The sequence below is a fragment of the Microtus pennsylvanicus genome, chromosome 1 (genome assembly GCF_037038515.1).
Source record: "Microtus pennsylvanicus isolate mMicPen1 chromosome 1, mMicPen1.hap1, whole genome shotgun sequence".
NCBI classification, from domain to species: Eukaryota; Metazoa; Chordata; class Mammalia; order Rodentia; family Cricetidae; genus Microtus; species Microtus pennsylvanicus.
In genome coordinates, this window is record NC_134579.1 from 117,363,719 (window position 1) to 117,390,341 (window position 26,623).

General features: G+C 39.9%; 1 protein-coding gene across 1 annotated transcript in view; it reads left to right on the forward strand.

The window, feature by feature from the left end:
• The window catches only part of LOC142854925 (uncharacterized), a 70,699-nt gene that overhangs the window by 17,925 nt on the left and 26,151 nt on the right, over window positions 1–26,623 (forward strand).

The following is a 26,623-nucleotide window of genomic DNA, read 5'->3' on the forward strand; positions in this document are numbered from 1 at the left end:
GAGCCAATAAAAGAAACACCTGACCCTGAAACCAATCTCAAAATGTTATAAGGGGCCAGTGAAAGAACACACTTTGGCCCTGAAACAAGATCCAAAAATAATTCTACCCTTGACCACCTGAGCACAAAACCAGCTAATCCCTAAGCTCCAGATCTACCAACACCTGAGCATAATATCCAGCCAACCTCTGCTTTGTTCAAGGTCAGGTATTGACATCTAAACAATTCCCACCCTGAGAATCTTCTCCCTGGGAAATCTCTGCCCCTAAGAATTCCTATATAAGCTTTGTACATGTTCAGTTGGCATCTGCCCATTTCTGCCCTGGCAGAGGCAGTCCTCCTGGATTCTTCCCTTCCAAATAAATTTCTTGAATGAGTTTTGGGTGAAGACCTTTCTCTGGAGTGATCAGAAACTTTGTAGTGTATTTGAACAGAGAAGCTTTGGTCACCTCTGCTGGCAAACCCCCTTAAAGGAGCAGAGCAGAAGTAGCAACTCTTCACCAGAGACTGCAACATTTCTGCAACAGTTTCCCATCAACTCCAGTGAAGCTGCGAAGTAACAAATTGGGCTGAAGCTGAGATAAAAATTGACATCACTTTTAGGAAACTTCCTAATCTGGTGGAACAGAGAAGCAACTGGACAACTCTGCTAGGAAACTCCCTTAGTGAATTGGAACAGAACAGCAATGGATGTCTCTGCTTTGAAGCTCTCTTAGCAGAGTGAAGCATGTCCCAGCTGTGATGGCTTTATTTTATAGGGTAGCAGTATTGCTACATCTTTTAGGGGAACAATTTGGACTGGAACACAGCCTCGTGTATAGCTGGACTTCCCAATAGTCATATGTCAGGGACCATTTTTGACAAGTATACCACTTACCAGAGTAGGAGCATGGCGATTAGAATGAAAATAATAAACAGAAGCATAGGGCAGCATCAGGAGGTAGTTCCAGTGAATACTGTAAATGCCTGTGTAATATTTTTCATATACTTTTTAAAGAAGATTTATTCATTGTGCATACAGTATTCTGCCTACATGCATGCCTGCAGGCTGAAAAAAAGCACCAGATCTCATTACAGATGGATGTAACCCACCATGTGGTTGCTGGGAATTGAACTCAGGACCTTCAGTTGAGCCGGTAGTGCTCTTAATCACTGAGCCCTCTCTCCTGCCCCAATACATCAGGGGGAAGAACAAAAGACTGCTTTAACATAATGCAAAAGACTAGAACAGTTACTTGCTTCAATACTTTGAGCCATCAAGTCCTCGATCATTGAAAAGAATATTCTGTTATTCAGGCAGTGAACCCTCTCTAGACCAAGTATCCTAAAGGCAGTCATTCCCTAGGTCAAACTCTTAATTCAAAAGAAGTAGCAGAAGTATGTCTGGATTCGTTCACCTTTGCTCAAGGGGGAGTGGATTTACCAGTATGGGCTCTCTTAAAGTCCAAAACGCAAAGCAACCAGACTTTAGGTCAGGGTGTGTAGCCACACCTATTAACAATTTTCAACAACCTCAAACTCTGACTTTCAGATAAGGCGGAAATGGGTTCATGGTTTTGGGCCTCCACAAGGATACCTTTTCACCTCATAGTTTTAGGTATCCAATACACTTTCCCTTCACAACTGTAGGTATGGCCTTACTCCTAATAATCAGGGTACCTTTTTCTTCAGAGCCCTAGGTATCAGGCTACCTTCCCTCCACAGCTTCAGTTATAGCCAGACTTCTCACAGTCAGGATTCCTTTCTCTTTATACCTATGGGTATCCAGTGTACTTTCCCAGCTGTAGGTATGTCCTGACATGACAGTGAGGGTATCTTTCTCTTCAGGGCTATAACAGGATACCTTTTCTCCAGTTTCAGGTATATTCTGACTTTCTAACAGTCAGGATAGCTTTCCTGTCAGCTGTAGATATCCAAGATTGTAGTTGGAGCCTGCTCAGCCAGTTTCTGTAGCCATCTAGACCCAAATAGTCACACAGAAAATATATTAATTACAACACTGTTTGGCCTGTTATCTCAAGATTCTTATTGTCCAATTCTTACATCTTAAATTAACCCATTTCTGTTCATCTCAACACAAGGTGGGGGGTTATCAGTAAGGTTCTCTTCTGGCACCTTTCTGCTTCAACAATTACATTGCATCTCTTTTACTCCACCTATTCTCTCCATATATCTCATCCAGCCTGACTATATTCTGCCCTATTGTAGGCCAAAGCAACTTCTTTATTAACCAATGGCAGTAAAACATGTTCACAGGATACGGAGTGGAATCCCACATCACAGGATACCTTCCCTTCAGAATTTTAGGTATAACGTGACTTCTGATTAGCAGTGTTGAAGGGAGGTGGCTTGTTTGGTTCCCAGCCACCCAGCTAGCTTAGGTCTAAATAACAACACAAATACTGTATTAATTAAATCACTGCTTGGCCCATTAGCTCTGGCTTCTTATTGGATAACTTCTTTTTTTTTTTTTTTTTTGGTTTTTCAAGACAGGGTTTCTCTGTGGCTTTGGAGCCTGTCCTGGAACTAGCTCTGTAGACCAGGCTGGTCTCAGACTCACAGAGATCTGCCTGCCTCTGCCTCCCAAGTGCTGGGATTAAAGGCGTGCGCCACCATCGCCCGGTTCCTTATTGGCTAACTCTTACATATTAATTTAACCCATTTCTATTAATCTGTGTATGGCCATGTGGCTGTGACTTTCTGAGTAAAAATCCCAGCATGTGTCTCTGGCAGCTCCATGGCATCTCTCTTACTGTGCCCTTCCTCCTAGCATTCAGTTCAGTTTTCCCTGCCTACTTAAGTTCTGCCCTATCAACAGGCCAAGGCAGTTTTTTAATTCATTAATGGTAATCACAGCACACAGAGGGGAATCCCACATCAAATCTGTGTATCTTTCTCCACATAGCTGTAGATATCCAGACTACCTTCATTTCATAATTGTAGGTATGCCCTGACTCTTCTGCCTGTCAGGATAACTTTCCCTTTAAGCTGTAACACTTGCACTATGAATTGAAATAATGTAACCCTTTTACATTTTATATTTCTCTTCAATTAAATGGAATCACTGATTCAGGTATGAAACTTTATTGATTTATATTAGTTCCTTTTCTGTTGTCGTGATATTATGTCTAGATCAACTTATAAAAATTAATTTGGCCTTTGGTTCCAGTGGGATACAGGATCACCATGAAAATGAGTGACAGGAGCCCAGGCAGTTTGGATGCTCACCTTACTAGACCGGGATGGAGGTGGGTGGTCCTTGGACTTCCCACAGGGCAGGGAACCCTGATTGCTCTTCGAGCTGATGAGGGAGGGGGACTTGATTGGGGAAGGGGGAAAGAAATGAGAGGCGGTGGCGGGGAGGAGGCAGAAATCTTTAATAAATAAATTAATTAAAAAGAAAAGAAAGTGAGTGACACCACAGCTGGGCAGTGGTGGTGAATACTTTTAATCCCACACCCAGGAGGCAGAGGCAGGTGATTCTCTGAGTTTGAGCTCAGCCTGGTCTACAAGAGCTAGTCCTAGGACAGATTTCAAAGTTACACTTTCTCAAAAAAAAATTATGGCTACAAGTGTCTAACTTGACAGCTAAAACAGGAAGCTAAGAACTCAAATCCTTAACCTACAGCATGAAGCAGAGAGTGTAAACTAGAAATGCCTACTCCCAGTGACTTATTTCCTTCAGCAGGACAGCATTTTATAAGTCTTCCCAAATGATTCCATTAACTTAGAAGTCTTGATTTCTCATACTTCAAGCCTACCTGATTGCTTCATGATGAGGAAAAGCTCTGTAAGCCATTAGCTGCATTAACACCTGTATTATAGGAATGAATTCTTACAAGAGAGAAACTTTCATGAGTGAAAATGTTTAAAGAGTTGTTTTGATTGTGATTATGTGGTTTCAGTGTGTCTTTCTGTGGGTATGTGAATGTGCATGCTTGTTTCTGATAATATTAGATCCTAGGATTTTAAAGCAGAAATTACTTGAAGTTGTCAAAAATCAGACCTTGGTCCTGGGAGTGAACATTTCCTACTGCCCAGCCATTTTTCTAGTGCTTTAAATATTTTAAAGCCTAAGTGTTTCAATTCAAAGTCAGGAAATAGGGATTAAACTCATACTGAAGAAAACTGTTTCCCTGAAAATGATTTTATAAAGACTTTAGACATCACAGTTGTCTTCAGCTTCAAGAAAAAAGTAATGTTTTATTTATTTTTCATCATAGCCTTGATGGAAGTAAACACCGTGTTCACTGAAGACTGATAGTACAGATCACTGCATTGTAGTTTCTGTATTGAAACATTAGATGTAGATACTAAAGTGTGCTCAATGTGTGACAAATCCCTTTAGTGAAGTTTATTTTGTGGTCCTTATATTTCTTCTGTGATTTTTGTTAATCTATTGTGTTTTTACTTATTGATAGGTATTTTTCTACTATAATGTGTAGAATGGTATCCCCATAATCTAAGAGGTCCATTGTTTCTTTAAATATCAGGCAGTGTGTGATCATACTTTTCAAGTAAGAGTGTCTATGAAGTGGTGGTGGGTTGTTGCTCCTGGTTTTGTTTTTCATATTTTTACAACTTCTCAAATTCCCTTGAGATTTTCTTATTTCTTATTCAGTTTTGCTTAGATGTTAGTAATGATTCAGGGATACATTTGAACTCATGATCCTCATGTGTCTACCTCCTGAGTAGAAGTCTAAGTGTAGATGATGTACTCCCAACATTTGCTGTTCTGTCAACACAATTTCACAATGTTAATGTTAAAATGCTTAATAGAAGAGAATATAAAAAACATTAATGATCTTGTGTGTATTCAAAAACAGTTTTTGTTTATCTGGTAGAGATTTAATAAAGTAGGATAATCATCATTCAACTGTGTATCTCATACCGTAGCTTGATGTTTTATGTGTGTGTGTGTATACATATATATTGAAGTTCCATGCTTCCCTCATCCCCATTAGTTAACCATTAGCATTTTAGCTTGAAGAATTGCCTTCTAAGGAAATTATGCAGAGATGTCAGGGAATGTAATGGCACTAAGACTTATTTTGTAACAAAGATTTATGGTGTGTGTGTGTGTGTGTGTGTGTGTGTGTGTGTGTGTGTGTGTGTGCAATGTGATTATCTGTTTGTAGGACCAATGCAGATATGTGGAGACCAGAGGACAACTTTGCAGTTTCTACTTTTGGTCCTCTTAATATGATGATCAAGGTTAACTTTCCATCCTTGCACACCACAGACCTTTCCCATGGAGCTATTTCACTGGTCCTAAAATAAGATTATTAGGAATATTGTAATAGTAAACTCTTATCTTCTTTTCAGATTGTAAACTTAATTTCATATGAGGATGGAGAAACACAGTATAATTTGAATAATAAATCCTCTTTGCATAGGAAAATATTTATATGATTATGCATCTTTTTAATTTGTTTAACCTGGGCACTAAACATCTGTTTATAACACTTTCTCAAAAACCATGATATAATGCCAAAAAATGCCTCTTTCATTAAAATTGGTTGCTGATAAGCCTGGTGACCTGTGTTCTATCTCTGGATGATCCATATTGCTCCTACAGGTTTTTTCTTTTATTTCTAAACTTGGGCAGTGGCATATGCACACTCCTACATACATAAATGATTTTTAATCCTGGATGAGTGCAGTTGAGGTCACTTGTAGTCAAATGAATTCCTAAGTTTCATCATTAAACTCACATAGGGGAAGAAAATAATAGACACCTGAGAGTTGTCTTCTCAGTGCTACATACACATGGCACAGGTGTATACACAGACACACAGTTCAAACATTCTTACATGCATAAAGTTAATAAAGCAAAGAAAATAACCCAATTATTGTACACATATTAGATGGTTGCACATTTCCATTATAGAATTTCAAGAAATATTAATGTTCGTCGGAACAATGATGGTCCTTTTTCAGCCATACTTTATCCTTTTATTCTCTGATTCAATGATAAGTCATGTAAAAACATACCTCAAATGAACCTAGAGGTGTATGGCTAAAATCCCAGCACTTGCAGGATTGTGTTGGGCCAATGTCTGAGACTGTGGCCATGTCGGTGCCCATAGTGAATTCCATTGCAGCTATGGATTTGTGGACATACCCTGTGTCAGAAATTCCAAAACTACAATCTTATCTCAAATTTTGGAACTTTTCCTAATATAATGTGGTTGGACTCTGACTGGTTTCAACAAAAGCTTTTGTTATCTTACATCAAGAGAACTGTGTTAACAATGAAACTCAGAAGGTGAGGTATAGAAATCCAATGAATGATTTGACAACCAACAAGAGGGGACTTTCCTCACCTTCAAGTGATAGGAGACAGAAGGAATAGTAGCTCATCTTCATCTTCAGCATTATTATGACCTGGAGAGTTGGCTCAGTAGTGCTGCTCCTCTTGGATACCAAAGTTTAATTCTGGCACTTATATCTGATTCTTCAGAACTACTTGTATTTCCTGGTCCTGGAGATCTGCTGCATTCTTCTGGCCTCCTAGGGAATCAGATATGTAAATGGTGGAAAGACAGATGATTATATATTGTTAAAAAGGGTTTTCTTCATGTGGCTATTATCTTAGAAAAGGAGAAAATTTAATTCAAGTGTGCAAGTTTTGCCAGTGAGTATGGCAATGGCATTTCAGGAACCAGTACTGACTGGAAGATGCTGTCTGATCCCCTATGACTGGAGGTACAGGCAGTTGTGAGCTGTCTTTTGAGTACTGGGAATCAAAAGTCAGGCCCTGTGGGTGAACAGCCAGTGTTTTAAGTGTTGAGCCTTCTATTCAGACCCATGAACATGTCATTAATCTCAGTAAGGTATGATTGGCTGATCTAAGTTCATCTTTACCTAGGCCTCGATGACCCAGAAGATTGATAGCATCAGAAGCTAACTTAGACTTGGTGCTTAAAGAATTTTCCAAGCCAAAACCTCCACAAAATGAGGGAAATGTACAGTGAATGATCAGGAGAGAAACTGACAATGAAAGTCTTTTAAAGATAGTTGACTATTTAACCAGAGCCATAAGAGTGAGTTTATCTCCAATAAGGTAAATAACCATCTATTGGAGCCCACAGTGTCACATGTCAGGTGTACCTCTGATTAAATTTATACCTCTTGTAAGGAAAGAAAAGTAACTTGCAGGTGTGAAATCTGACTTGTTTGAATGGTGTCATATTCTGTTTCCCTGATGCCTGCAAAGCCTTCAGTTAGGTGCTCTGAATGGTGGTTAATCTAGATGACATCCAGGTTGTGAGGAGAGCCTGAGACTTGAACTTAAGTCACCCTAAGGCTAAGGCAATCAGGCATTTAGAAAAGCTGTGGAGTTTGGAAGCATTGTTAGGTTTGGGTGTGAAATCCCGAAGTTCAAATGCCCAAGAGCATTGCTTGGGGTGTACATGAGGACTGTATTCTATCCACTCAACTGGTGGATACATCTAGGTATTCTTTTGTCAATTCATGTAGCTTGTCAGTGACAGTACTCTACATCCCCTACTTTGTGGCCCCCACTGGGACCTTAAAGATCCTCTGTCTTGGGGCTGGAGAGATGGCTCAGAGGTTAAGAGCACTGACTGCTCTTCCAGAGGTCCTGAGTTCAATTCCCAGCAACCACATGGTGGCTTACAGCCATTTATAATGAGACCTGGGGCCCCCTTCTGGCTTGCAGGCACACGTGGAAGGAATACTATACACATAATATAATAAATAAATAAATAAATAAATAAATAAATAAATAAATATTTTTAAAAAAGATCCTCTGTCTCCAACCCTGGTACCTGCCTCCTGGCATGAATAAGGATATTCTACAACACATTTATATCTCTCCCTTTGGCTACCAACTCATGAAATAGTGGATACCCTGAAATTCTTATTTCTTTGATAATTTTCATTCAGGGAAAAGACTGACTGCTGATGAGACTCTCTGTACTGAAGAAACATTTTCTCCTCTTGTCTCCTTGGAGGAGAGACAGGAGCTGAGGTTGGGGGAGGGTTTTAGAGATTGGAAAACTTGAATTATAGGACTTAGTTATATTACTTTGTTGTGCATATGTCTTGCTTTTTATCTAAACCTGTTAGGACCCCAAGGATGAATTAATTGCCTTATATCTTCATCACTGTTCTAAATTAGTCACAATACAAAAAAGTAATGTTTACAATGTTTTGTTATTAAGATGTGCTCCTGTTTTCTGTTGTTTTTATTTTCAAGAATACTCTCACTATGGGTGGCCTGGAACTCACTCTATAGACTAGGCTCTTCTAGACATCAGAGAGATTTGCCCAACTTGTCTCCAGTGTGTCTGAATTATAGATGGGTACATCACAGAACACTAACTTTTTTGTTTTGACTTTTCAAGAAAGGGTTTCTTTGTTTAGCCTCGGCTATCCTGGAACTAGCTCTGTAGTGCAGGCTGGCCTTGAATTTACAGAGATCCATATGCCTCTGCTTTCCAAATGTTAGGAATAAAGTGGTGGTAATGTACGAATGTAATTTGGTTCTTTTCATTGGAGAATTCATACTGGAGAGAAAGCATTTGAATGTTGTCAGTCTGGTAAGGCATTTATCCTCAAGAATGACCTCACTAGGCACCAGTGAGTTCACACTGGACAGGAGACTCGTAAGTGTAGCCAGAGTGACATTATCTGTAGCCCGCACTCTCTATTCATGATCCGCCAGATAGCTCAAGCTGAAGGCAGTTCTTCTCATGCTACCAGTGTGGGGCAGGATTGCTAACCAGGCAAACTGTGCCATAGAAAGAACCTACTGATGCAATACAGACCATCTCTCACCATGAGTAGAATGGCTGAAGAGAAGCTGTGCAAATTGGGTCTTGTAGCTATGCTTACAATCTTCTTAGCACTCTGTTGCCTGGATGGGGGCAAAACAAATTTCATTCAAGTATACAAATGAGGTTTTGTTCTTTGTAAAATTCCTACTAAATGCATTAACCTGGAAGCATTCTTGACCAAGCCTTAAATCTAAGAAAGCTTAAAGAAGTTGAGATATAATACAGCTTCATCATTCCCTTCAGAAGCAGATAAATGAGTATGTCACTGATAATAAATAATAAATGAGTTGTTCCTGATAATAAAATACAAGTTAATAGTTATTGCTCCAAGTGATAGGAAATAATATTCCATCAAATTTGTATGTCACTGTTGACTTAATTTACTTCTCTTATGGAACACTGAATAAACTTTAGCATGTTTTTTCATCTTATATGAACATTTTGGCTAACAGCAAGTAGAATGCATATAAAGTAAAACAAAGAAACATTTTCTATACTTCAAGTAATCCATTTAAATATACTTGCATAGGTCAAACATTAACTGGAAAGAATACAAAGTGTGTAGATAAATGAACAAAAATTTATTTGTTAGATGATAGTATTTTGAATGTGGGTTTTATTTTGTGTGATGCCAGAGATTGGACCCAAAGCCTGGAAGTGCTAGACAAACTATCACTGGGCTGTATCCCTAGCATGAAAGAGTTTCATTGAGATTACTTAAGACATAAAAATTTGAAATGTTATTTTAATCTCTATTCTGAAGCATGAGGAATACTTTCTTGCAAATCTTACTGTCAGTTCTAAATGATTTGATGCATTGGTTAGGATTCCACTTACAATGTGGTAGTAACAACTACTGAAAATTTAGACATAAAACCTCTCTGGATAAAGAGAGCTGAGAGAATGTTAGGCATCAGATGCAGCAGAGAGTCAGCCTTCCCTCATGATTAGGACCAGAAACCTAGGCAGTGTTGAGATCAAGTGTGTCCTGAGGGAAATATAGCTACTTCAGGAAATTGTCCTTTCAAAGGAAGTCCTTTATGAAGAAAGTGTAGTAGTCAAGTGTAGTGACTTGTCTGTCTTCTCAGTGCCTAACAAATGGACTGTGTGCTCTGTACATTAGAACTGGTGGTAGTGTTTAACTTGACTGGTCATGGTTAATCAACATGAGAAAATACATAGCTTAGAATACATATAACAAATGGGTGGAGCTGTAGTCTACCTGGCCCAGAACCTGTGGCCCTCATCCTTCCTTAGCCTCCCAAGTGCTGGGATCACATGTATTTGTCATCATGCCCGGATTTAAAGTCCTTCATAATTATTACCTGTAATAACATTATTGCTTCGCTTTAATGTCTCATTTAATTTAAACCTGCTGTGGTTTACTCAGTGTGCTTTCCTTTAACATAAAATAGGACCTAAACTGATAAATACCATGTTTTGATTTCTGAGACCAGTTTACAACTTTTAATATTGTATCCAAAATTGTTTTGTTTGTACAAAGATCTTCCTTCCTAAGGAAGAGACCCGAGTCTTCAGATATTTTGGAAAGTCCATGACCCAAAAGATATTCAAGATCTGTTTTAATTTTCTGTTTTATTCATTCTGTTTCCTTACGTGTTCCAGGGGGTCACTGTAAATGCTCTGCTTGGCAGAGGAATGGTATTCAAGAGGGAAGAAGGAAATCTGGTCAACATGACTTAGCTGATACTTGTTCAAATTTCTGAAGTCAGACCCTCAGCAGTTTACAGCAGTTTACTGTAAGCATATTCAAGCACAGTACAATTTTGGGGAAAATTTCCCTGTGTAATACAATCCCCTTGCACAAGAAGGCATAATTATATCCAAACTTAATTCAAAGTAATGTCACTTTTTTCGAGAAGATTATTTCTAGAGACAGGCCACATTTATTACCGTTTTGTTTTGTTTTGTTTTGTTTTGTTGAGACAGGGTTTCTTTGTGTTGACATGGCTGTCCTGGAACTTTCTCTGTAGATCAGACTGGGTTCAAATTCAGAGTTCCACCTCTGTTTTCCAAGTGCTGGGATTAAAGGCATGTGCCACCACTGCCAAACTTACCTGCATTACCTTACAAGCCTGGGGAGGGATCTGGTATGGTGTGGGAACTTTGGGAAGATCCTGGTCATAGAAATAATGCAAAGGTCATGTAGACTGTTGTAGTAATAAGAGTGGCGGACTGCGTCCCAAGCACCCCGGCCGCCTGCTGGCTTATGCCCTGAAATAATTACACACAAACTGCATTCTTTTAAACACTGCTTGGCCCATTATATCTAGCCTTTTCTCGGCTAACTCTCGCACCTGGACTAGCCCATTTCTTATAATCTGTGTAGCCCACTAGCTGGTTTACCAGGAATGATCTTAACCTGTGTCTGCCTAGAGTGAGAGAAACATGGCGACTCCTTGACTCAGCTTCTTTCTCCCAGCATTCTGTTCTGTTTACTCCACCCAACTATGTTTTAACCTATGAGGGCCAAGCAGTTTCTTTATTGCTTAACCAATGAAATCAACAGATAGAAAGATGACCCTCCTCCATCAGACTGTTAACCATCTCTGGTCCTGCTTGTGAAAACTTTGTATGGTCTGGATCTATAGATAACGCAGATCACCTGACCATTAGTCACTTCCATGTAAACTCAGGTTATATATTTTTTTCTCTTGAAAAGAGCTCTCTGTGTATCATTCCTGGTTTTTGTGAAAGTACTCCCAACATGTGTATCCTGTGTGTGTACTGTAAAAGTTGTCAAAAACTCAAAATGAAGTTGGTTAGATCAATCCAAGCAAAATAATTAAGTTGAGAGCTTATAAAGGAGGAGTTCTTATGCATATTTACCTGGTAGAAACTGTCACAAAACACTACCAGGTCCACAAGCTTGCAGAATGGCTGCTGTATAGTTGTATAAACAGTCCATCTGTCCAGCAACTGTCTGGTCAACTCTGGCTGACATTGTAGTCAAGAATCAGTTTTTCAAAAGAATTGATGTAATTCTTATTTTGTATTTATAAATATCCTCTGCTGGAAATATAGCTCAGTGTAAAACCATTGTCAGGCTGTGTGGGGTTGCAAGCTGACTTCCAGCACTATTATTAAGAATGTCCCCTGCCTCCCCCTCAATGAATGCTCCCACAGTCTCTATACTACATGTGTTCCCATTGCAATGATCTGCTCTTACCACTACAATACTGTTCCTCCCAGAAGTTGATATATTTTTTCAGTTTTAATCCATTTATTTCAGTCAACACCAGGTACTCACTGGCATTTGCCATTTTATACCATAGGTAATGTTCAGTATTTGGTTGTCAGCTGACATCTGAGTGTTAGAAGATGGAGTCCTCGGTATCTTGGGGAAATTTAGGAATGATGGGTAGAATCAAACTTGAGCACCACAGAGAACAGGGCATCGTTCTGATAGCACATGGCTCATTTAACTCAATCATACAGTTGAAACTCTATCAGAAGGTTATTATGTAGACTGACTGTAATGCATGGAATACTTAAACAGTGCCTGGCCCTTAGCAGGGATCTTTATCTGAGCAGTGAACAATGCTAGCTTTGCCCTCAAGACCTGGAAGTGCAGTCAATGGTGAGGGGGCTAGTGGGTAGGGTCACTTTCTGCTAATCCTGATGAATGAGTTTCGTACCCAGAGTCTAAATGGTAGCAGGAAAGAAGCAACATGGCACAAATTCCCTCACCCTCAAGAAAGTAAAAATAACAAAAAAGAGGTAAACATCTAATGATCGTTCAGCTGGTGCTTATAGTAGTTGATAATTTATGAAATAAAAACATTCATCAACATTTTGATTATTATATATCTATGTAATAGATTATTATGCAGACATTAAAATTATATACACAACAAGTCTAATAATGGAAAGGTTGATACTGACTTGTATAGTGGGGAAAAAAGCATGATAGGTTGTTGTTATGACATAAACTAACATATTTATAAATAAATGCACAATAAATAGGTGTCTATTGCCCCAAACTTAAGAAAATATGTGAAGGATTAATATCAGTTAACCTACATATTGTTTCTTTGTTTTTAAAACTATGCTTGGGCTGGCAAGATGGCTCAGAGATTAAGATTGCTTGTGGATCTTATAGAAGACTCAGGTTCCATTCCCAGTACCTACATGGTAGTTCACAACCACCTATAATTATATTTCTGGCACATAAATACAGGCACTTTCTCCCCACCACCCAACACAATACCTGAAAACTGTTTAATTTGTTACTAGGGATGATGGTGCAAACCTTTAATATCAGCACTCAGGAAGCTGAGGCAGGTGGATTTCTTTGGCTAGTACGGTCTACACAGTGAATTCCAGGACAGCTAGGACTACATGGTGAGACCCTGTTTCAACAAAACAAAACACACTGTCTTACTCTTTCCAAATTCTCCTCAAAGACTCTGTTAGGTTTCATAATCAAGAAAACTGTGTTTGGTAATAAAATTTTCTCTCCCAAAGGTCCTCTCTAGTCATAAGCTCCAAAAATCTTAAGGTCACAGAACATCTAGAAAGTGATATCAGATCTGTGCACTTTCATTTATAATGATATAAATGTATTCAGTTTTTTATCATTTATGTATGGACAAGGGTGAAAACTAAAGCAATGTTAAATGAAATTATAGAGCAAAGGGCCAGTGAGGTAGTCTAGTGGGTAAAGGAGCTTGCTTGAGAATTCAGTGCCTGGACACACATCATGGACATACCCAATTACCTCAATTCCACATCGAATACTATTGCACTCTCCCTCCTTAAATAAGACAGATAAAAGTTAAAGAAATTATAAAACCCATCATAATGCAGAAAGATGTCATGATCAGAATGAAAAACTCAGTATTGTTAACATAACATGTATTCCACAAATTAACTTTTAGATTCAGAGGCATTTTGTATTTAAATGAACAAGCTAATCTAAAATTTGTGTGGAAATGCAAAAGCCTGAGAATAACCGAAGCATATTTTTAAAAATAAATGGAAAATCTTACATTAAAGAATTTTAGAGCTTACACTAATAAACAGTTCAGAATGGCCCCACATGCCACATTCCAAGCACTCATGTATCACAGGCTGGAAGATTGAGTCCAGGTCAGTCTAGAGGATGTAGTGCAGCCCTGTCTCAAAAGAACCAAACAAGTATACTAATAAGAAATATCATTGACATGAATAAAAGATCAGTAAAACATAGTCTTGAATTCATATTCATACACATTGTTGTATGTAGGGGGAGAATGATCATGTGTTTCCTGGGCACCCAGACCTGAATAAAGACACAGAAACTATATTATTTACAGCACTGTTTGGCCAATAGCTTAGGCATACTCCTAGCTAACTCTCACATCTTAAATTAACCCATTTCTATTAATCTGTGTACCACCATGTGGCTACTTGTAAGGTTCTGGCTGGTGGCTGGTGTCTTTCTCCTTTGGCAGCTACAAGGTGACTCTCTGATTCCACCGTTCTTTCTCCTCTATCTCTGCTTGGAACTCCCACCTTGCTCTATTCTCCCCTGCTATAGGCCCAAGCAGCTTCTTTATTCATTAGCCAATAAAAGCACACCAGCTGCATTTTGAAAGAAGTTCCTGAATCAATGCGAGGAAATGTTTTTAGTGGATATCGCTGTAACAACTGAGTATTTGAGGATGGTTAGGATGGGGGTCTTAGCTTGGTGGCAGGTTTGCACCTCTCCCTCTGGGACTGATGGAGTGACAGGGAGAGTCTTCACTGCCGACAAAGCCTCAGCAGCTAGAGTGGAGATGGCCAGTGCCTGCCATCTTTCATGGGATGTGGGAAAGGCCTTGCCTCCACTTATTTCCCCAGAGGCTGACCAGCTAGGGTCCCTGTGGCCAGACAGGGACAGGAGTCAACTTTCCTCCATTTCCCATCCTGGGATGGGGAATGCTCTGGGCTGAACCAAGGTCACTTGTGTTTTACCGCAGGTGTACCTGGAGGTAAAGCCGCTGAGAGGTCCTCCACGCACCCCCAGCGAGCTCTTGTTTCTCAGGGGTTCAGCAGTACATTTTTTGTAAGTTTGTAGCATTAAGTTGTTATAAAAGATGAAGTTGGCTCTGCCTGGTAACTTCTAACTATCTGACTGGCATTCAAAGTTGGTAAATTGGACTCATATGTACTGATGCACATTTGGGGTGATTTGTCTTATCCTAAGCTCAATTTCCTGCCCCGACAACTGACACAGCCCTTTCTCTTTTTTTCCAAAATATTTATTTACTTATTATGTATATAATATTCTGTCTGTGTGTATTTCTGCAGGCCAGAAGAGGGCACCAGACCTCATTACAGAAGGTTGTGAGCCACCATGTGGTTGCCGGGAATTGAACTCAGGACCTTTGTAAGAGCAGGCAATGCTCTTAACCACTGAGCCATCTCTCAAGCCCCCTGATACTGCCTCTTAATCCCTCCTCCTGCCTCCTCTCCTTTCCCTGCTCTTCCTCTATACCCTTCCTCCGTTTCTCCACTTTCTTCCTAGCCTTTCCTCCCTCTGGCTCCTTGCCATCTGCCTGCCTCCTTCTCCTCTCCTGTGTCCTTTTTTTCCCAGTCCTCTGCTCAGGTGCATTTGGTCACGGAGCATGGAGCACAGAGCTGCATGTGTGCTGTCTTCCTCAGACACATGCATGCTAGTGGAACAACAGCAACTGCACAACTTGTAAAGTCAGTCACAACTTCCAAGAAGGGCTCACCCTGCTGCCTGTGCATTCTGTTTTTGTTTGTGTTTGGTTTCATTATTTCATTTTATTTTTGTTCATAAAACACTTTCTGAGGTAGTGAGGGAGGAAAACATCTAACTTGTGAGTGTGTAAGTGGAAGACCAAGCCAGCAGCAGATGGATGCTGGACAAGCACAATGCCCTGAACCCTTCACGTTGGAGACCTTTTTGAAGAGGCCTTAAAGGGGAGAAGCAATGCCAGGTAGGTGAGGCAAGCCACATGGAATTTGGACGTTGAGGATCATAAGCCAAAGGGAAGCAGGTACAAGTGGTAGGAAGTAGAAGGGGTTTAAGACAGTGCTTTAGGCATAGGGGTTATGGTTCAGAGATAGGGTTAAAATGGTTAAGGATAGAGCAAGGGACCAAGACAGCAGCAGTGGGGAGCTGATTTATGAGGGGAGGGGGAGGCCCTAGGTTCCACCTTCTCAGCACTGCACACCTGGCTGTGCTGCCCCATTCCTGTAACTGCAGCGCTCAGCAGCTGGAGAGGGGATCAGCCCCACTCCCGGCCCTGTGGATTGCAATTTTTCTTCATTTTTTGCAGCAGCATTGGGGCTAATAAAATGTTCTTGCAACCTGTGGTTAAATATGATCCTCTGTTTATTAGATGTGTCCTCAGTGTCTTTCATGATCTTTAAACTCAGTTTAGGAATGCATACTCCTGTACTCAGACATACATATAGACAGACAGACAGACAGACACACACACACACACACACACACACACACACACACACAGAGTGAGAGAGAGAGAGAGAGAGGCAGACAGAAAGAAATAACAGTTCCTTTTTTAGAAATTGATTGCTTTATTAAACCTCCAATAATCGTGATTTTTCAAGCAGCATACTCTGGCAAATTGTGGGTCAATTGAACTCTCTGCTCATAACACAAGGAGCATGCAGGACCCTGTCTCTGTCTTCATATTCACTGAACTCTCTTAGGATTTGGTGGATTGCAGAAAATGCCCAATTTTATGTGGAAATTACAGGTCACTGCCTTCTGATTTGGTTGATTCTTTAATGTTAAAAAAGATTTATGTAGGCTGAGTGTGGTGATGCATTCCTTTAATCCCAGCACTCAGTAGGCAGAGGCAGGTGGATCTCTGTGAGTTGGAGTCCAGCTCCGTCTACAAAATGAGTTCCAAGACAGCCAGAGCTGCTACACAGGGAAACCATGTATTGAAAACAACAACAAAAGAGATTTAAGCTTTTATTTTATGTACGAGTGCTCTATCTGCATGTATACCGCTTTACCAGAAGAGGGCACCAGATACTACCATGTGCTAACTGGAAACTATAGAGCAATGAGTCCTTCTCTCCAGGCCTGATTCTTTGTTTTTCTTGCATGCCTGCATTAGTGGAAGAGTGGGCACCTGTATATTTGTGTATAATACTGCAGGCATGCGGTGGGGGCAGGTGGCATCCAAACCCTGTGTGAGTGTGGGTCCAGCAACAGAAGCTCTGTACCTTTCAGGCTCCCCACTTTAAAAAAAATTTAATTTTTTTTACGATTTATTTTTTAATTACATTTAATGTAGTGGCATTTCAATCATATTTTAATAAATGAAACTTGCCTGAAGATCTGAAAATACAGTGGCATTTGATGATATTTTAATAAAATTTTACTCATTAAAAAAGAGAAGAAGATTTGCTTTGAGCATCCAGGCTTCTTCTCCTGCCACCCCAAGTCCCAGTGACCACCAGAACTTGCTTTGTTCTGTGTAATGTAGTGTACCCAGTGTCCACACGCACTGCTGAGATCAGAGCCCTAAACTAGCTCAGCTTTCCAATCCAACACCTGAAGCTTCATCCCATCCCCAGCCCAGGTTCCCTCTGTTTTTTATTCATTTCTTTTTTCTTTATTAATAGCAAGTAAATTATCTTGATTTTAATTATTTTTAGTTGTGAAGGGAGGCCAGAGGCTTTGGATTCTCTGGAGTTGGCAGACAAAATAGAAAAGGAAAAAAGAAAGAAAAAATGAAAGAATTAAAGAAAGAAAAGAATAAATGAAAGAAAGTAAAATTAACAGGCAGTGGTGATGTACACTTTAATCTTTAATCCCAGCATTGGGGAGGCTGCTGGGGACCAACCTCAGTAGAGACTGTGTCTCGAATCTGGGATCTGGAAGGTGAAGTGAGGACACAAACACAGGGTTCTGATGCAAGGCGACAGGCTATCAGCTGCAGGGCAGGTTCTTTTTCTACCCCAAGCTTCAAACCTCAATCTTTTATTGTAAATTTTACACAAGGAAGTTGATTCTATTTTCTTGTCACAGGTTAGTCATTACATGGGCAAAGCAGTTCACAAGAAATACAAAGATTCTTTGAAATCAGAAAATCATCATCCATCATCACACTTTTCCGGTTCCCAAGCCCATACCAGCCACTATATTCTTGGCTGAGTTAGTCACAAAACACCCTGTGAGGCTGTCACATCAGAGGGTAACTACGTGTGGTTTACAGGAGCGTATTTCAGTGGGTTGTCCTCCATTGTACCTTTCCCATTGTTCTTCCTCACAATTCCAGTACATATCATTATGACTTATAAGGCCGCTAGGCAGTTAGCCCCCAAGCCCTAGGTTCTTCAGAAACGCTATTCATCATAGCCAAGTTCCTTTCTGTTTCAGTACAATTCTTTTGCCAAATATCATAATCAGGCAAAGAACAATTTCTGCATTTCCCCCAAATTTCCTCAAAGTCAGCTTTTCCCCCATGACCTGCTTTACAGTTTTCAGTGCCTGCCTGATCTATCAAATCAGGAAGATTCATATTATTGTACAGCACATCCATATTTTCAGATGTCACTGGTGTGGCAGGAAAAAGAACACCAGTAGAATTGCTATAACCAGAATCATCTATAACATTGCCAAATGTGTACACAGACACTGTAGAAGCAGTCCTCAGGGCACATAGGTGTTCTCTCCTTGGTCCTGATGCAACATGCTTATTGAGCTGCCACTGGGTTGCCTAGAGGGAATTGCTTCCTGCATCTCAGGCACTGTGAGTGGAAGGGGGTATGCTTTGCTGTCTCTGGCAGGAGGCAGAGGCAGAGGCCAAGGCAGGCTGATCTCTGTGAATTGAAGATCTAAAGAGCTAGTTCCAGGACAGCCAGGATGACAGAGAGAGACCCTGTCTTGAAGAACCAATCAAAGAGCTAAACAACTAACTAACTAGTAAAACAAAGGAAATCAGGGCTGGAGTTGTTATGAGGCTTCCAGACTGGCTTCTATGCTCAGCAGTGCAAAAACATATATCCAATGCATGGGTCATTTTCCAACTCACAAGGGTGGGGACTTTTCCTCCACTTTCCAGATCCTGAGTGTTGGAATGACAGGCACAGACCAGCCTTCCATTTATGCAGTACTGAGGACAGAGCCCAGGGTTCCAGGCACCTTAGGCCATAAGCCAGATCCACAGCACTGCTTTCCCTTGTTTTTTGTTGTTGTTGTTTTATTTCAAATTCCAAGTCAATTATATTTGTTTTTTATTTTTTACATTTATTTATTTTTTTATGTCCATGGCTGTTTTGCCTGCATATATAATCTATCTGTGTGAGAGTGTCAGGTCCCCTGGAACTGGAGTTATACATAAGTGTGAGATCCCAAGTGGGTACTGGGAATTTAATATGGGTCCTCTGGAGGGCAGTCAGTGCTCTTAACCTGTGAGATCCCATGTGGGTACTGGGAATTTAATATGGGTCCTCTGGAGGGCAGTCAGTGCTCTTAACCTGTGAGATCCCATGTGGGTACTGGGAATTTAATATGGGTCCTCTGGAGAGCAGTCAGTGCTCTTAACCTCTGAGTCATCTCTCCAGCCTCTATACTCATGTCTATATTTATTTGTTTGTTTATCTATTTATTTGTATCACTTTTGTGATTTGTTTTCTTCATTTAGTTCTTTGTTCAGGATCTCTGTATAATACTGGAAATAACTGCTAGACCAGTATGGCATCCAATTTACATAACTCTGTCTGTCTCTGCTAATATTAAAAGAGTGATCCAGGACAATTGGCTTCCATTTGTTTGTTTGAGTATTCATTTTCTTGTTTATAATTTATTTATTTACTTGCTAAGTTTATTGAGATTGCTGTAGACAGTGAGTGGTCTTGTCTGGAACCACAGATATCTGAAACTAGGACTCTTGAATGTTTCTGATAACATTCCCATAGTTAAAGAAATGAAAGAAAGCTAGGCATGTTTCCTGAGTAATTAGGAAGTGCAATCAAACAACTTCCAAAACATGCAACAAATCACAGAGACAACTGGCTACGTAGGCAATCAGCCAAAGTTTTGTTTGCAGCGTTGAAGCAACCAACTTTGACTAAGGCCTGGAATAACTGACAGATTATTTTTAACATCTTACCCTGTCTTGGCAAGATTTGACAGTTCTGCTTATTCTTTTCCAGATACTATGTATTTTGTCAGAAGTTGAGGTATTGGCAGTTCCTTGCCCAGAGGCCAGTTTTGCCAAGAAGACAGGCTCCAGGTCGAGTGTCTTCGGTGTTCAACAATCTCTTGGGAATAGATCAGTGTTGCCAGAGCGACTGTGTCTCACTACCACAGAACTCTAAGTTAGAGTAAATGCCATTTTCTACAGCTCTTTGAAGAGATTGAAGATTATATATACAGAATATAATCTCTATGTATCTAAAGAACCTAGTTAGTCTAACTATAAACATGACAAACATATATGACTATTGATTTACAATTCTTAATACCTATCTAACTTAAAGACTAAGAGAATAAACAGCTGTGTAATAAATGAGGACAGTGACCTCCACATATAAACAATTTACAGGAATACATTGCAATATGGTAACTATATATATCAATACATAAACAATATATTGTAGTAATATGGGGAGCGCGGCGGCGGGGCTGCGTCCCCGACACCCCAAGCCGCCTGCCCTGCCCGGGTAGCTTATGCCCCGAAATAATTACACAGACACTGTATTCATTTAAACACTGCTTTGGCCCTTAGCTCTAGCCCTTACTGGCTAATTCTCACATATTAATTTAGCCCATTTCTAATCATCTGTGTAGCGCCCCTAGGTGCGCTTACCGGGAAGATTCTAGCCTAAGTCCATCCTGGGTTGGAGCTTCATAGCGTGCGTCTTCCCTGGAGCAGGTAGCATGGCGTCTCTCTGAAGTGTCTGCTCCGGAGAGCAGAGCTGCGGAGTCTGACCTCACTTCCTTTTCCTCCCAGCGTTCTGTTCTGTTTACTCCACCCACCTAAGGGTGGGCCTATCAAATGGGCCTAGCAGTTTCTTTATTGCTTAGCCAAAGAAATCAACAGATTGATATGACACTCCCCCATCACTTCCCCTTTTTCTGTTTAAACAAAAAAGAAAGGCTTTAACTTTAACATAGCAAAATTACATATAACAAAACAGTTATCAAGTAAAAGTTACATCAGAAACATTTATACATATAACAAAATTGACCTTAAATCTCTATCAATGCAAATTATTCATACCTATATCATTTCCCCCTTTAAATGTAAAAGAACATTTATAAATAATATTTTGGGAACATGGGCGCAGTTTTTTCTCTCCAAACTGCTTCCTGCTGAATGGGGGTGTCGTTAATTAGGTCTTTCATGGTTTAACCTGTGTGCTAGTTTCATCTCAGTTGGCAGTCAAGCAAAGCAATTTTCTGAGGGCGTTCACAGGAACCTTTCGGGAGGTCGTGGTCTATCATACCAAATCGGGATAGAAGAAATCCAAAGGGTCTGGTCCTCTGTGAAAACAAAAGAAGACTCTCTCCAAAGCATCATATCCTTAGACCCAAATTCTGAAGTCATACCCTCATGATATCCATTCTGGTTCCACTTGGCAGCCCATATAATGAAATGTCTCTCTGTACTTAGCTCCTTCACAGTCAAAAATTTTATAGAAAACACAATGTACATAATCCAGACTCTCTGTGAATTTTCCATCTTTACGCGGCTTATTTTTATTTATATCTATAACTATCTGTACTCTGTCTCTTTAAAGACTTTACTTTTACTTTTTTCTTTTTAAACCATTAACTTTATTCTCTATATTCTTTTTCTTCTCTCTCCCAAGCCAACGTACATTCATCCAACAGTGTGACTCATTTAGTGGTCTGAATCTGTCCTATTGTGAATCTGCAATTTTTTACTATCCAGGAGCAGTTTTGATTTGAACCTTTAAATCACTAGGCGCTTAAGAATCTAAGCTGTGACATTCCTAGGTTAACTTTTTGCTTTTTGAGCATATATCTTTGACCTGGAATAACCCTGTAGACCAGGCTGTCTTTGAACTCTCAGAGATCCGCCTGTCTCTGCCTCCCAGGCATTGGGATTAAAGGCGTGTGCTACCACACCTTGAACTCACAGAGATCTGTTCCTCTCTGCCTTCTAGGCACTGGGATTAAAGGCGTGTGCTACCACACCTTGAAGTCACAGAGGTTTACTTTAAGAATTTTAACTTTTAGTCTGTATATATTTTTAACACTGTAAATCATTTAAAATTTTTCCTTGTCTTTGAATCTCTTTACTGTATCTCTCTCTGTTTTTCTGACCACATGAGTCTTTAATTTACCAAGCAATATCAGTAGGACTAAAGGCGTGGCTTTGCCGGCTGGATCCTTAGCTTTACAGACTCATGGCTGAGGTACTGGCTGTAGCCATGTTTATAGCCATAACTGGCATTTCAAGGTCCCTGCCAGCCAGCGAGCTACAACAGACAACACTCAAGTCCTCTCTCGGTAGCCGGCCCTCCTGCCTCAAACAGTCAGAGTTTGCCCTGGCAGGATGGCCCAGAAAGCCGGCATTTTTAAACGCGCAGCTTTTTTCCTGCTACGGCTGAAAACCGAAAAGCATGTGTTCAGCTTTTCGTCAACACCATTTAAGTGTTTCGTGGCAGGACCTCTTAATGAGCTGCAGGGATTTGCAGCTGAAGCTGAGTCAGGAAAATTTCAAAATGGAGGACGTACCATTTTGTGCTAGCTCTGGGGCCGCCAGGTAGGAGCGGCACTCAGCACTTTAATTCTGAGACTGAGCACGCAGCACAGAAATTCTTTTCATCCAAGTTACACGCAGAGCACTGTGCAGTCTGAAAACACGTCCCTGTATGGCGGCAGGAATCCGCCATGCTCTTCTGCCTGCCTAAGCCTGATTCTGCCTTCTGCCCAGGAGCAGGCGGGGAGCTCTGAGTCATCGTCACGGTCTCAGAGCACTCTCCTTCCGATCCCAAGCGGGAATACAAACATAAAGCCAGAGTTTGCACTGGCGGCACAGCCCCAGGAAGCCACACTTTGAAATGACACAGCGTTTTTTCTGCTGCTGTTGCCGAATCAGGAAATCTCTCTACAGCACGCCACCAACAAACAGCAAAAATCTGTGTTAAACTCTTTCTCCCTTATTTTTAAGCCTTCTCAGGTTTTTTTAAGTGGGTTTAGTCCATCACGTGGGCGCCATCTGTAGTAATATGGGGAGCGCGGCGGCGGGGCTGCGTCCCCGACACCCCAAGCCGCCTGCCCTGCCCGGCTAGCTTATGCCCCGAAATAATTACACAGACACTGTATTCATTTAAACACTGCTTTGGCCCTTAGCTCTAGCCCTTACTGGCTAATTCTCACATATTAATTTAGCCCATTTCTAATCATCTGTGTAGCGCCCCTAGGTGCGCTTACCGGGAAGATTCTAGCCTAAGTCCATCCTGGGTTGGAGCTTCATAGCGTGCGTCTTCCCTGGAGCAGGTAGCATGGCGTCTCTCTGAAGTGTCTGCTCCGGAGAGCAGAGCTGCGGAGTCTGACCTCACTTCCTTTTCCTCCCAGCGTTCTGTTCTGTTTACTCCACCCACCTAAGGGTGGGCCTATCAAATGGGCCTAGCAGTTTCTTTATTGCTTAGCCAAAGAAATCAACAGATTGATATGACACTCCCCCATCAATATATAATTATCTTAATCAGAGGTAGAAATGTACACTGCAATATGGTAAATATATATATATATCAATACAATATATATCGATACATAAAAATGTTTTAAACAGAGGTAGAAGCATGCATGCATACAATAATTTTGTATCCATATACAAAAATCTATGCCAATGTAATTATTTATAAACAATAATTCACAAATACCAATCTATTATCCCATCATCCAATTTACCCCCCTTGTTTTCAAAAAGATCCCTGAGCTTATAAAATTCCTCCCCCAACCCTCAATCATATACTAATTGTAATCAACCCCTAAGTGATGTCCCTAAACCCGAGGGCAAACTTTACTGGGAGAGGGGACATCGTCTCTAGAATTACTTCCAGCTGTGGAATAGGGTGGCATTCTTTCTGGGGGATCCTGTAAAAGTAAAATGATGATTAATTTCAAGATTAATGTCTGGTAAGATTGCAAATAGTTTCTGAGTATTTTGTGGAGGTCTGGCCAGAATGTTGTAAAAGATGTGCACCATTTCAGCTAACCAAGTTGGAATCATCTTGTGCAGCTGGTACACAAAACAGGTCTTGTAGTAGAGCTATCAGTCTCATGATGTCATATCAATCAGGTGGAGTTGTTGTTATTGGGCCCCATCTTCTTCCTGGAAACTTCAAAAATTACTACAGGAAAATTCATTGTTCATTGTGGAAAACTTGAACAGTATTTATATAGACAGATAGACATATATATTCAATGAAAAATGTGAGGGCTGGAGAGATGCCTCAGCGGTTAAGAGCATTGCCTGCTCTTCCAAAGGTCCTGAGTTCAATTCCCAGCAACCACATGGTGGCTCACAACCATCTGTAATGAGATCTGGTGCCCTCTTCTGGCCTGCAGGCATATACACAGACAGAATATTGTATACATAATAAATAAGTATTTTTAAAAAATATATATGAAGAAAAACAAAGATGTTTTCTAACTTCTTTTTTCTTTCTGTCCCACATCAAATGGCCCGTGACATGAGATAGTAACTCTGGGTTTTTTCTTTTAACAACATGCTTGGATTTAAAGAAGCACAGAGCCGTTGCTCAACTCCAAAACCAGCTCTATATATTCATAAACATATAGATACATATACATATATATATAAATGTAAGCATTGTATCATTTGTACTTTTGAACCATATTTGATTTTCTTGATGATCCCTATTGGGTAGTTATTTTTCTACCTATCATCATTCAAACATCAGGGGTTTCTTGAATTTTTGAAGATGAGTATTTTCGTGCAATGACAAGAACATGACCCTGCCCCCATTCTAAATGCTTTTCTTACCACCTGTATGGTTATCACCAGTGTGGATGAGCTGTCATTTCTCTGTTTCTATAGGTTTCTCTTTTTCAAAGCAAATCTTTATCAATTTTGATGGTATCCACAATTTTCATCTCCTGTGGAAACAAGAGCAAAATCCCTTCCCCAACGTAGTACATCTCCTGGTTTCCATGGTGAAATCAACACATCCTTGAAAATATACTGGTTGATTCAATTCAGAAGTTTTTTCCATTATCCAATGCCTCTCTGCTGCTATTGTTTCTTTCTCAATAGCATTAAGAAAATTCAAGGTCAATAAAGCATTATGTAATCTATTTCTGGGAGTATTTTCTGTTCTTTTCTGTTTGTTCAGTATATCCTTTATAGTATAACTTGAAATTTCTATAACTGCCTGGCCTGTAGGATTATTTGCTATACCTGTAATGTGTTTTATATTATAATAAGCAAAAAAGTGTTTCATTTTCTTATATACATATGTTGGACCATTGTCTGTCTTTATTTGTGCAGGTATACCCATGATGGCCATAACTTCCAATAAATGTGTAATTACCAAATCAGCCTTTTCTGAGCTCAGGGCAGTTGCCCATCGAAAACCTGAATACGTGTCTATGGTGTGGTGTACATATTTTAAATTACCAAATTCCATAAAGTGGAACACATCCATCTGCCAGATTTCATTCCTTTGAGTACCCTTTGGGTTACTCCCTGCAAGCAATGGTGTTTGAGAATAGAAAGAACAAGTAGGACACCTCTTTATAATCTCCTTACCTTGTTGCCATGTAATAGAAAACTCTTTCTTTAAACCTTTACTATTGACTTGATGTTTTTTATGAAATTCTGAGTCCAGTTATTGGTGCATCATGTACAATTCGAGGAAAAAATCCAAGGAGTTCTCTTTATGAGGTTAAGTCTATCACTTTTGGGATAGTTGCTATTAATTTCTCCAAAAAAATTAGCACAAGCTCTTTTCCATGGTTCATTGTCTTCCCATAATGTTTTTTATTTCATCAGTACTAAAAGGCACTATAATTTCTGCTTGGTCTATACCTGCTAGTTGATGAAGTGTCAGTTTACATTTAATAATTATTTTAGAGACTTTTTCCACATAAATTTTTAATTTTTTATTTGATTTATGTGGTATAAATATCCATTCTAAAATAATATCTTCCCTCTGCATTAAAATCCCTGTAGGAGAAATTCTGGAAAGCAATATGACTAGGATACAACTAAGATTTGGGTTCACCCTATCCACATGTGCCTCTTGTAATTTTTCCTCAACTATTGTCAATTCCTTTTCTGCTTCAGCTGTTAATTCTCTGGGACTATTCAAATCATTATCACCATGTAAGGTTTTGTTTAAAGGAACTATTAGATCAAGTGTTATTCCAAAAGCTGATTATAGACTGGAAATGTCTCCTAACAATCTTTGAAAGTCATTAAGAGTCTGTAACCTGTCTCTCCTAATTTGTGCCCTTTGTGTTCTAATTTTCTGTAAACCTATTCTGTAACCTAGGTAATCAACAGAATCTCCTCTTTGAATCTTTTCAGGAGCAATTTGTAATCCCCATTTAGGCAAGACTTTCTTTACTTCTTCAAACATCCTTTCTAAAGTATTTTACTCTGTGTTCTTCTGGCCCAATACGTTCAAACCATCTCACACTCTGCTTTACCTGAGATAAAGTTTCAATTCCTAAAAACATTTACCTCCGGAAGGGTTCAATCTGGATGCCAAGATTCTGGTGCAATTATTGTTACATCCACACCAGTGTCTACCAGACATCCAGTGACAATATCATTTATTCATATTTTTGATTTTGTTCTTTGTTCTTTAACAGAAGTT